This window comes from Onychomys torridus, chromosome 12 (genome assembly GCF_903995425.1).
Source record: "Onychomys torridus chromosome 12, mOncTor1.1, whole genome shotgun sequence".
Lineage (NCBI taxonomy): Eukaryota > Metazoa > Chordata > Mammalia > Rodentia > Cricetidae > Onychomys > Onychomys torridus.
In genome coordinates, this window is record NC_050454.1 from 4,227,542 (window position 1) to 4,240,196 (window position 12,655).

The following is a 12,655-nucleotide window of genomic DNA, read 5'->3' on the forward strand; positions in this document are numbered from 1 at the left end:
AAGTGGCTGAGTCTGTAAGTGCATCAGCCATGCCATGCCTAGAAGACACTGTTTCCCAACAATCCTCCACAACCTCTGGCTCTTACAGTCTTTCTGCCCCTTCTTCCTCAATGCTTCCTGAGTTTTGTGGGAAGGGGGTATGATATAGATGTCTCATTCAGGAATGAGGAAGCCACAGCCAAATTATTCTCTGTATTCTGGCCAGCTGTGATTCTTTATGTTAACCATCACTTGCTGTGGAAAGCAGCATCTCTGATGAGGGAGAGCTGCAATAGCCTTTGGGCATCAGGATAAGTATTTAGAAGGTGCTTTGATACTATGTCCATTTAACAAAGCAGTAGTTGTAGTTTCTCCTTGGGGTCTATGATTTCCCCAATCACAGGCTCTTAGTCAAGTTTAAAGTACCAGGGATGACTTTTTACCAGTGCAGCAGCCCTTAAATCCAACTAGAAAGCTGTTGTTTGTCTTTTTAATATTCAGACCACTATTGCACCCATGAGCATATCTTGCCAGGCCAATCTTTATATTTCACAGGACTCACAGTGACTAGGTATGACTGCTGATCGCTTTCCTTCTGTGGTAGCCTACATAACACCTTCCAGCACTGTGAAAGCTAACTAATAGGGAGGAAGCTTCCAGATCAGCATCAGCCCGGTGTCTCCATTTTCTGTGATAATCTTCTCATCACATTCTGGTGGGCAATGAAGAACAATGCTGGTGGCTTATATTGTATGGGGGATTTCTGCCTCATTGACCAGCGAGTCAAAGGGAGCTATTCCACACCTGGCACTGGACCTTTTGTTTACTAACCTATACCTATAACTTCTGGGAAGAACATTATCCCACCATATATCACCTTTTCCTTATCTACTCATTTTTCAATGGGCATCTAGACTGATTCTACATCTTTCTACTGTGAAACATAAAAGTCAAGTTAATGGTTTGGCACGGAACATTTTTTTATTATTAAATTTGTTCACATATTCACCCATCCACCTGCGTATCTTCCTGTTTATTCATTTATTCAACCAACAAATATTAGTCTACACATATTGTGCTCACACCTGGTACCACAAGATATAGTTACAAAAGTAACAGTGGCAACATCAGTGACAGCATCTTGTACGGGACTTGCCAGCAACCATTGAGAAGTTGGTGAGCTTCTCAGAAGTCATTAAACTCAGTGAGAAGACACTGTCATTATCATTGTGCAGACAAATAGGCAGATTAGTTCGACGTGACCCCTGTGGTCAAAGGCATTTACAGAGTCGTCAGATATCCAACACTACGTGCAGTGAGATCCACAGTTGGATCCAATTATCTGCCCAAGCCTGAACAATGCACAGCATAGGATGATTTCAAGTGGGACAAAGGAAATGTCGTAGGTTCTTTCAAAAGTCAATGTTAAGGAGCTGAGTGGTTGTGACTGATTAAAGGGGCACCCTCCAAAACAGCTTGTCCAACCTGTAGCCTGTGTCCCAAGGTAGTTGTTAATGCATCCCAATATAATTGTGGTTTAGACTGTCATGCCTCAATGCAAAAGTATTGAACACCTGTGCAAAGGAATCCATAAGAATTGGATACATGCCAGATGTGGTGATGCATGCTTTTAATCCATTAAAAGATGGATCTCTGTGAGTTCGAGTCCATCCTGGTCTACAAAGTAAGTTTCAGGACAGCAAGGACTGTTACACAGAGAAACCCTGTCCCGAAAAACCAATTAAAAAAAAAAAAAGGAATTGGATGCATGACAGAGACATAAAGTGCCAGCAAAGGAGTACTTTCAGATGAAATTCCAGTCTTAATCTGAGCCGAAGGAGAAGACAGGAGTGTAAATTGCATCTTAACCTGTCTAGAAACAAGGAAACCGGGGTTTTGAGTTCCTGCCAGCCACTAATTGGCAATCAGAACCCGTGTGTGTGGAGGTGTAAATCCCCAGGTTCTTTGGGTATGACAGTCACGTGGTGGAACAAGCCTACAGCATTCTGTGTTTCCCAGGGCTGTCCAGAGGAACAGGACCAATTCATTACAGGTGAGATTTATTAGGTTGGCTTACACAATATGAACTAGGTAATCCAACAATGGCTAGCAGTGTGCCGAAGAGGCTGAGAACCCAGTAGCTGCCCAATTCACAGGCTGGAAACCGCAGTGGTCCTAGTCTGGCCCTGAAGGCCTGGAGGATTCCTGGAGAGATGCTGGTCTTCAGTCAGTACTGGCAAGCCAAAGATGCCGTGTGCTGATGCCAGTGGAGGATGGCGGCTGGAGAAAGATGGGCTCACTCACCAGGACCAAGTGAAGGCAGACAAGCAGGCAGCCCTGCTTTCCCTTCTGATCTCTTTATACCCAGACCACTGCAGGACCGCATTGCCCACTCTGGGTGGGGGGCTTCCCCCTTCAGTGGCTCCTTCTTGGAGTAACTGTCACAGATCCACCCTGAAGCCTGCCTCCTATTTGTCTCCAGAGCCAATTGTCTTGGCAACCAAGATAGACCATCACAAGTTCCTGTGTCTAAAGATCAGTCCTGTTAATATCAGCAGTCAAACATGTGGTGTGGGTGCACAGAACAGAAAAAGTTGGCGAAGAGGGTCTGGAGACATACCAAGTGTTCTGTTGTGGTCTGCTTGTTCATCTTGTATCTCCCACACAAACTGGCTTCTCTCCATCCTGAGTTCATTCTTTCTTCTCACACCTTTCCAAAATTCTGCATGGGTAAAGCTTGACAGGGGTGGGTGGGCACTTACAAGGAATACATTAATGGTGTAAGCCATGGCAGTTCATCTTCAGCTTGTATTTAACGGTCAGTTCCCCCTCTGTTACCTTATTTATTTATTTATTTATTTATTTATTTATTTAAGATCTATCCTTGTGTTTAGCTACTACTACTACTAGTGATGGTTCAGATGGTTTTTTGGGTGCTGTGAGTTGGACCTTAGAAACAGGAAGTCCAAGCCCGTGGTTGCCATGTTTTTCCAGACCATATCACCCATTTACATTCCATGTTAACCATGAGAAGTTTCCAATGAACTGTCTGAATACTCAGCACATTTCTCCTCACTTTCATTATGCAGCACAGCTCATGATGCTGAGAGCAGCTGCCCTGTTAGTACAGATGTCTGTATCTTTTGGCCAACAGGTAGTAACCAGTTAGTCACCAAGCTTGAAGTTTAATGCAATTCGTAATGCATCTTCTGATGGAATTATACCTCCTAGGAAATAGGGCTTTAGATCCACAGAGCATGAGTTTGAGGGACAAGAAGTATACATTCCACAAGTGGGAGATGATAGTAATTAGTCTTACCATTCACTTTTTTGCTGGATAATTTTATTCTTTGACCATTTCATACCTGTATATAATGTATTCTGATTACCCTCCCCTGGTCCCTTATCTCCCTCCCATCCCCACCAATGCCACCTACCCCTACAAAGTATATTGTTTGCATATTAATTTTGACCACAGTGGATTAGACAGAGCTTTGCATGATTTGGTATTTCTCAGATTTGGATTCACAGAGAGAATAAACATCCAAAACATAATCATTAAAATCACTGCTCTTTGCCATGTAGACAGAAGAGGGCACCATTAATCCAAGAATACTGTAACTCATCCCAACTCCACAAACAATTGGGTAGAATAAGTCATTGCAAGACCATTTAAAGAAAAGGAGCCGGCAACTCAATGCACCCTAAGCAAAGAACAGAGACAAAATAAATAAACGTGGCCAGGAAAGCAAACAAGGCTTGAATCAAGAGACTTCAAACACATATCTGGAAATACAGGAAATGACTTTTAATCAGAAATTAAATAAATGACGAATGATTTGGGAAAAAAAAAACAGGATAAAATTAAGACTGCTGCTTGAAGTCAGGACAAAAATGAAAAAGGAAAATCTCCTAAAATTAAAAACTGAACTAAAAGAACAGACCCTCCCATTCTCTGCCTCTAGGCCTCTTTTCAATAATGGAGGTTATAGTGGCTCCAGAGGTGCTTCTGATGGAGTCGTGATTGAAGAGGTAAGAGCAGGAGCCACAGGGGTACATGAGGGGTTAGGACGTGTCCCTTTGCTCTCAACGGGGTTTCAGGCGAGACTCCTGGGAAACTGCAGGTGTACAGCTGGGAAGGGAGAAGGAGAAGGAACTCACACACATGCTGTTGTGTTGGGATTCTTTATTCTCTGTGGTGAAAGGAATTTTCCTTTCTACTTCTTTCTCATGTCCCCATGACTTTTCCTACATTTCGATCCTGCCTCAGTGTCCACCTCTGTGACTTTTATCACTTAATCTTCAGGGTTTATGAGGCTGAAAATCTATCTTCTGTTGTCACTTACTTGGTACTAAACAGGGAGATAGACCCTCCCTATTCAGGGACTGACAGTCTTCATTAGTGGCATCTAAGGGGGACATGAGCGCACCTGAGTTTGCAGATTGTGTTGGTATCATTCAACAGAAACCTGGAAGAGGGTGTTATTACTCAAGCTGTCAAACTGAATGTAAGTAATGAAGCTGCCTGGGAATTTCTATTGCTGTGCTAAAACCCTGACCAAAAGCAACCAGGGGAGGAAAGGGCTTAGCTTACATTTCTAGGTAACAGTCCGTCATGAAGGGAAGTCGCCACAGGGACTCAAGGCAGGAACCTGCAGAGGTCGTGGAGGAACACTGCTTACTGACCCCTCAGGGCTTTGTCAGCTGCCTTTTTATTCCACCCAGGTCCACCGTCCCAGGGACGTCACCGTCTACAGTGGGTGGAGCATTTCCACATCAGTCATTAAGCAAGAAAATGCCCTACAGACTTGTCTACAATCCAATTTTCTCAATTAAGATTTTTCTCTTCCCAGGTATGTCTCTAGATTTCTGTCAATCTCACAAACAACAACAAAAGCATACACTGTTACATCTAAAAGGGGCACCAGAAACAGCAGGGCCTTTTCATCTCCAGGTACCTGGTAATCAAGATCATTAAGGTCTAAGACAGAATCCGGTGGAGGTTAATTTGGATGTGTGGATCTTTGAGGACTGAGAACATGTTGTTTCAGTTGTGAGATGTGCCGCTCTAACAGCGGCATAAATCCTCCTCATGTGCTACTAGAATATCAAAAGCCATTATAGCATGTAATGGGGCTGTCCTTGTTTAACCTCCACGTTTAGGAGTGAGAGCCCACAGACTCTACAAGAACTTAGGACAGTTACGTGCTGACACTATGGCCAAACGTAAAGGGGCAATTTCAGGAAGGAATCCAGTAGTGTGGTAAATGAGAAGGGAACCAGTGTGAGGTTGTAACCATGAGTACATGTATGTTACATCTGCCGTGTCAAAAAGAAAACAAAAAAGGTGATGAGATGGCTCAGTTAGTGAAATGCTTGCCATGGAAACATCAGACTTGGTTCGGATCCATGTCTAAAAAGCTGTGGACAGCGACACATGCTTGTAATCATGTAAATATGATCAGCTGAAATTAAAACTCCTCTGAATAGCAAAAGAAACTATTAGCAATGTGAATAGAAAGACCCTATCTCAAAACATTAATGTGGAAAGTGATCAAGATACTTTTGGCTGTCACACACACACACACACACACACACACACACACACACACTTGTGTACAGACACTAAAATAACACACAAGTTAAAAATAAAAATAAGGAATTAAAATGTGGAATGACTACGGAATTTTCTTTTTAAAATTTATTTGCTATTTATTTTTGTCATTTATATCGTGTATAGTTTATTCTTCATTTTTGAACTAGTACCCAAAGTAGCAAGTGTCCTTTTGGTATTTTTATATGCACCTAATTTGGGTTGATGTCCCACACCTGCTCCTGTCCCCGTCTCCCAGGACCCTCCCCATCTGCACTATTTCCCTCCCACAGTCATATCACATGTACTATTCCAATGCTCAACCTTCTCTCTTAAATCTCTTCTGTCATTTCCAGTTTCCTGGCCTCTGTCCATACTCATCTCACATAAACTCACATATAAAAATTAAAAGTCAGGATCCACATGTAAGGGTTAATGGAGGAAATTGTCCTTCTGGACCTAAATTACTTCTTTTAATACAGTATTTTTCCAGTTTCACTTACTTTCTGAAAATGTATTAATCTCATTTTTAATGACAGAATAGATCCCGTTGTGTGTGTGTGTGTGTGTGTGTGTGTGTGTGTGTGTGTGTGTGTGTGTGTGTGTGCAGTAGTTTCATAACCCACTGATCTGTTAAAGGACATCTAGGCTAGTTACAATTCCTTGCTGTTGTGACTAGAAGACCGTAAACATGGTGTTCAAGTCCCTCTGTGGTAGGATGTAGAGTTCTTTGGGTACACACCCTGATGGGTATAGTGAGGTGATGTGGTAGTTCTAGTTTTAGTTTTCTGAAGAACTTCCGTACTGGATTCCAAAGTGGCTGCACCAATTCACAGTCCCAGCATCAGTAAAGACTCCTCTTTGTCCACATCTGCACGGGTATTCACTGTCATGTGTTTTCTTGGTGATAGCCTTTCTGACTTGAGTGAGGTATGATCTCCAATTGTTATAATTTGCATTTTCCTGTGACTAAGGATGTTGAACAATTCTTAAAATATCTATTGGGCATTTGCATTTCTTCTTAGAACTGTCTGTACAGTTCATTAGCCCATTTATTGGTAGGCAGCTTTTGGTGTTGAATTTTTTTTTTTTTGCAGTTCTTTATATATTCTATATAGTAACCCTTTGACTAAAGTATTGCAAACAAAATTGTTGTTGTTGTTTTCTCATTCAGTATGCTGTCTATTCATACTGCTGATAGCTTCTTCTGCTATTTGGAAGATTTTCATTTTCAACTAATCAAATGCTGGGATATTTGCTGTGTTATTGGGATTCTAGTCAGAATGCTCTTCCCAATGTTTACATCCTGGAGTATCTCTCTATTTTCCTCTCTGATCCTCTCCTATCCTTTTGCTCTTCTGTTTTTTGTGAGCTCCTACTATTGGAATTAGGGCTCACCAAGATCACCAAGGGCAGCGGTTCTCAACCTTCCTAATGCTGCAACCCTTTAATACAGTTCTCGTGTTGTGGTGACTCCCCTCAACCATAAAATTAGTTTCGTTGCTACTTCATAACTGTGATTTTGCTACTATTATGAATTGTAATGTAAGTATCTGCTATCCAGATGGTCTTAGGAGATCCCTGTGAAAAGGTTGTTTGACCCCCAAAGGGGTTACAACCCACAGGCTGAGAACCACTGACGTAGGGTAATCTTTTCTCATGACCTGCAAAATGGGTCCTATACATAAACTTGATAAGTTTTTCTTTGGAAAGAGGTCATCATTCATCCCACTGTAATTTCCCTTGGAGAATGTACTCCGGTGAAAACTTAATAATCAGTACCAAAGAAAGAGGAGTGTTCTGCACTCCATTTGCATAGCACACTAGAGCTGACCCTGGTGCCAGGGATGCAGGCCAGCCAGCCCTGAGGGTGTGAGAGCAACAGAGCTTCTTCCCCTTGTCTGTCAGGCAGTGGCATGGGTGAAGGAAAGATGCCTGCTCCCCTTTGCCCTTTGCTACACGTGGCAGGTGAGAGAGCTGGCCCCTGGGGGTCATTAGAGTGAGAGAATTGGCCCTGCCCACTACCAGCTACAACACACAGGGTAGTGGCCCTGCACCCCACCTGGGGAGCATACTAGAGCTGACAATGTGCTGATATATTGTGTACCCTAATAAAATTTGCCTGCACATCAGAGGACAGAACAAGCCACTAGATTAAACATAGAAGCCAGGCAGTGGTGGCACACACCTTTAATCTTAGCACTTGGGAGGCAGAGATCCATCTGGATCTCTGTGAGTTCAAAGCCACACTGGACTACATGAGATTGACTCAGTCTAGGAGAGCAACAGAGCCAGGCAGTGGTGGCACACACCCTTAATCCCAGCACTTGAGATCTCATACTTTTGCTTGGGAAGCACACATGCTTTTAGTCCCGGCACTAAGAAGGAAGTGATGGCTGGGCAGAGAAAGGTATAAAAGGTGTGAGGCGACAGGAACTGAAGCTTTTCAGGCTGAGAAGTCTCAGAGGTAAGAGGTGGCAATGGCTTGTTCCTTTGTCTCTCTGATCTTTCAACATTTTCCTCAATATCTGGCTCTGGAGTTTTCTTTCTTTCTTTTTTTTATTATAAGACCATTCAGATTTTGAGCAACAGACCCTATTGTCAGGGGCACAGATGAGCCAGCCCCCAGGGTATGAGAGCAGTACAGCAGACCACCCCCCACAGCAATCAGGAGAGAGGGCCCAGCACCTCGCCTGGACAAAACAGTAGAGTTGGCCCTGGTAGTGTGAGTGTGGGTGGCCCCATCTGAGGACCTGAGAGAAAGAACTGGCCCCGCCCCTTGCTGCAGGCTGCACTGGGTGGGTTGGCTGAGGTCATGCTGGAGAGCTCGCCTGGGTAGTCATGATGGGAGAAAGCTGCCAGGCTGACCAACCCAGCTACCACCCAGGCCCAGAACCAGGGCTGTGAGTTGGCCCACCCCAACATCCACCTCATCCATGAGCTGCTGGAGCATGTGAAGGGGATGAACCTACAGATCCAAAGCTGCAGGATCTCCACGACACAGGTCAGCAACAGGATATCCAAGAGAAGCCCCAGTAAGGGCCCATTATTGGTGATGTAGCAGAAGCCAGAGGCCACAGCAATGACTCTGGCAATGAACACGTTTGCGTGTAAAGAAGAAAGAACGTAAAAGATGAACTGTGTGACACACCAGGCCACACTACAGCTTCACAATGAGATTCTTCTCCCCTTTTTTTTTTTTTTTTTTTTTTTTGTTACTTAGTTTTGTTTAGTTTTTGGTTTTTCTTTTAAATTCTGTTTTGATTTTGCAAGGGCAGAGGGCAGATTCGAGGGGTTGAAGAGCTAATTGAGAACTGAGTACATGATGTGGAATCCACATAGAATCAATAAAAGTTAAAAAAAAGAGAGAACGATGAGCAAACACCAAGAGAATGTAATGAAATAATGTAGTAAAAACAGTCATGAATAAAATCACTGACATGGAAGAGAGTCAGACACATGTGGTAGTTTGGATGTAATTGGCCTTCATAATCTCAGCAAGTGGCACTGTTAGGAGATGTGGCTTTGTTGGAGTGGGTGTGGCCTTGTTGGAGGAAGTGTGTCACCATGGTACCCGGCTTTGAGGTTTCTTATACTGAGGATACTGCCTAGTGTCTCAGTCGGCTTCTTATTTCCTGCAAGATGTACGACTCTCAACTCCAGCACCACATCTGCCTGCATACCACCATGCTCCCTGCCATGATGATAATGGACTGAAACTAAAAGCTAGCTCCCAGTTAAATGTTTTCTTTGTAAGAGTTGTTGTGGTCACGGTGTCTCTTCACAGCAATGAAAACCTAAACTGAGATAGCACATCTGTGACAGGAGTTCTTGAGAGGAAATATAAAAACAATGAGGAATTGCTTGTTTTTTGTTCTTTTCTTAATGAAAGCCATTCTGACTGGGGTGAGTTGGTATCTAGTTATAGCTTGGGTTTACAGTTCCCTGGTGGTTAACGACAGTGGACATGTTTTTCATGTTTGTTGGCCATTTGTATTTATTTATTTATTTATTTTTACGAGCATTTGTTCAGATCAGTTCCACATTTTGAAATTAGATAAGTACTATTATGAAATCTTTTGCGGTCCCTCCATATCTGGATTTAATCCTTTGTGAGATGAATAGCTGGCAGGTATTTCTTCCCATTTTGTAGGCTGTCTCTTCACTGTCTTGGCTTGCTTTGCAGAAACTTTTTAGTTTGATGTCATCCCACTGTCAATTTTTTCTTTTGTTTTCTGTGCCATTAAGATGCTATGAAGAATATCACTGACTGTAAGAGTTTCTCAAAGTCTGTGGCAACCTCCAGCCTTTATAACCTTTATAACCTGGAAGAAATTAAAAGCCTGTCCCTTAGGGACTCATACAAAATTGCAGATAGGCCTGATATGATTAATGCCTGTATCCCATCCAATCACTGCAGCTGGAAAAAGGGACTGCTGTGATTATACAGGCCTCAGTTATGAGATGTGTGTGCACGTGTGCATGCGTGCATGCGTGCGTGTGCGTGCGTGCGTGCGTGCGTGCGCGTGTGTGCGTGCGTGCGTGTGTGTGTGTGTGTGTGTGTGTGTGTGTGTGTATTTTACTGGGATAGGACCCAGGACCTCACATATGTTAGGTGAATGCTCCACTGAACTACACCCTCAGTCCCAAGATACTCTAACAAGAAGCACCCAGAATTACATAGACTAGATGAGTAGCAGTTTCCCAGAGGAAAATAAATATTACTGTAAGGGAAAAGAGGTCAATATTGGAGAGGTGGCAGTTTTTCTTCATATTACAGGTTCATATTTCTTAGCTTTCCTGGAGCACAATATAGAGCAGGTGCTGACCTCTGATTCTGAGCTCTTAGCTGGCCTGCCCGAGGGGAAAATCATGTGATAAACTCCTGGAGGGTTTTCAGCTGTCTTTTCTCATTTTTACCCTTCCACGTGGGCTTTAGGGATGATTGAGCAAGCAATGTGAATGCAGGGAAAAGAATACTTGTGGTGTTTAGTGCAAACTTAAAGACATTGTTCATGGTCATGGTGTTTTATCACATCAATAGAAACCCCAACTAAGTCAGAAATTGGTACCAGGTTGTGGGGTATTTCTGTGACAGAGATGGCATTTGAACTTTGGGATGGAAAATTCACAGAGTGCTTGGAGCTCAGTGGGTAATTCTGTGGGAGCTTTGGAAGTAATAGTGCCACGGGCAGATGATGGAGGCCTGGCCTGCGAAGTTTCAGAGAGAAGTTTTGAGAGTCTCTTAAACACACTACCTGGATCACTAGATATTTTGAATTAAGATTCTGTGGCCCAGGTCAGCTGTGATTAGTGATTAACAAAAACCTAGACCCACTAAATAAAACATTTGCTTTGCTGGGACAATTGATGTTGGTTACCTGGAGCTGAGAAATAAGTGATGGTTAAGAAGATACCAGCTCCACTGAGATGAAATCTTCTGGGAGTATTTTTTTTCCCCAGGAACTCTGGTCCAGAGGAGACCAAGGCTGCATCTCATGATGGCAGCTGAACTTGGTAATGTACAAGGAGTCACGGAGAGCAGCTGAGGCTTGGCACCAGGAGAGGCCATTGGCAAAAGTAAAACCTCAGGAGCAGTGAAACCCTCAGGATTGAGGGGGTCATGGAGATACGCTGAGATTTGACACGATGTGACAGGGTCAGGGTCCCTGAAAAGAGACCAGGACAGGCTCTTGGTAAAGGTGCAGCTCAGTTTCGATGGAGATGCAACACTTTGGAGATGCCAGTACCAAGGGAGGACCACCCAGGAGAGCAGCAGCTGTGGAGTAGAGTTGGCCTGAGCCTAGGAGACAAGATGTATGTGGTGTGGATGGCAGAGCCAGAGAGATGCAGCCGTCCAAGCCTACTGGGACCCACTGGACACTGAGTTATTTACACAGTTGGAGTTGGTTTTTGTGATTGTGTCTGTGTCCTGGTCCTTTCTTCTCGGAAGAAGAAAGAATAAGAAAGTATTTTACTTTTTTTTTTTTTTAAATAGGAGCACACAATTAAGACACTTTGGAATTTTGTAGAGACTTTGGATGTTTCAGAGAAATTGGATGTTTTATAGAAACTTTAAAGAGACTTCAGATGTTTTAAGAGGTCGAACTTCTAAAGTACTTGAATTTTTAGTCTGTGGAAGTTTTAAAAGTTGGAATGTTTTATATTGTGATATTGATAAGTCATTTCAGAGACAAGGGAAAGGAAAAGTTCTAACAGAACAGTGGTGTGTTTAGACGTCAAGTTGACAAGGTGTGCACTGTGATGGCTGTGATGAGTCAAGCTGGAGTCATTTGGAGGGAGGAAACCTCAGTGAAGAAAGTGCCCCGTTCTGATTGGCCTATGGGCAGAACCATGGCTAAATTTCTTCACGGTTGGTTGATATAAGAGGAGCCCAGCTCACTGTGGGAAGTGCCACCCATTCGCTGTTGGGTGTGGTGGTGGTTGGAATGAAAATGGGCCCCACAGACACACAGGGAGTGGCATTATTTGAAAGAATAAGTAGCCTTGTTGGAGGAGGTGTGGCTTTGTTGGAGGAAATGTCACTGGGGTTGGGCTTTGGGGTTTCAACTGTCCAAGCCAGACCCAGTGTCTCTCTCTTTTCCTGCTGCCTGCCAATCCAGGTGCAGAACTCTCACCTCCTTCTCCAGCACCATGTCTGCCTGCACACTGTTATGCTCCCCACCATGATGTTAATGAACTAAACCTCTGAATCTGCAAGCCAGCCCTAATGAAATGTTTTCCTTGTAAGCGTTGTCTAGTAATGGTGTCTCTTCACAGCAATGGAAACCATAACTAAGACAGCCCCTGTGTTCAGTCAGAAAGACTTTTCTTGTGTCAGTGAGTTCGAGATTATTATCCGCTTTTCTCTTCTATCAGATTCAGGGTCTCTATCTGGCCTTAGTTGAAGTCTTTGATCCATTTGGGGTTGAGTTTTGTAGAGGGTGATAAACATTTGGATTCTTCTGAATGCAGCCATCCAGTTGGACCAGCACAATTTGTTGAAGATGTTATTTTTTTTTCTAGTGTGCAGTCCTGATCTTTTAAATTAAAAATCAGATGCCATAGATGTGTGAACTTATG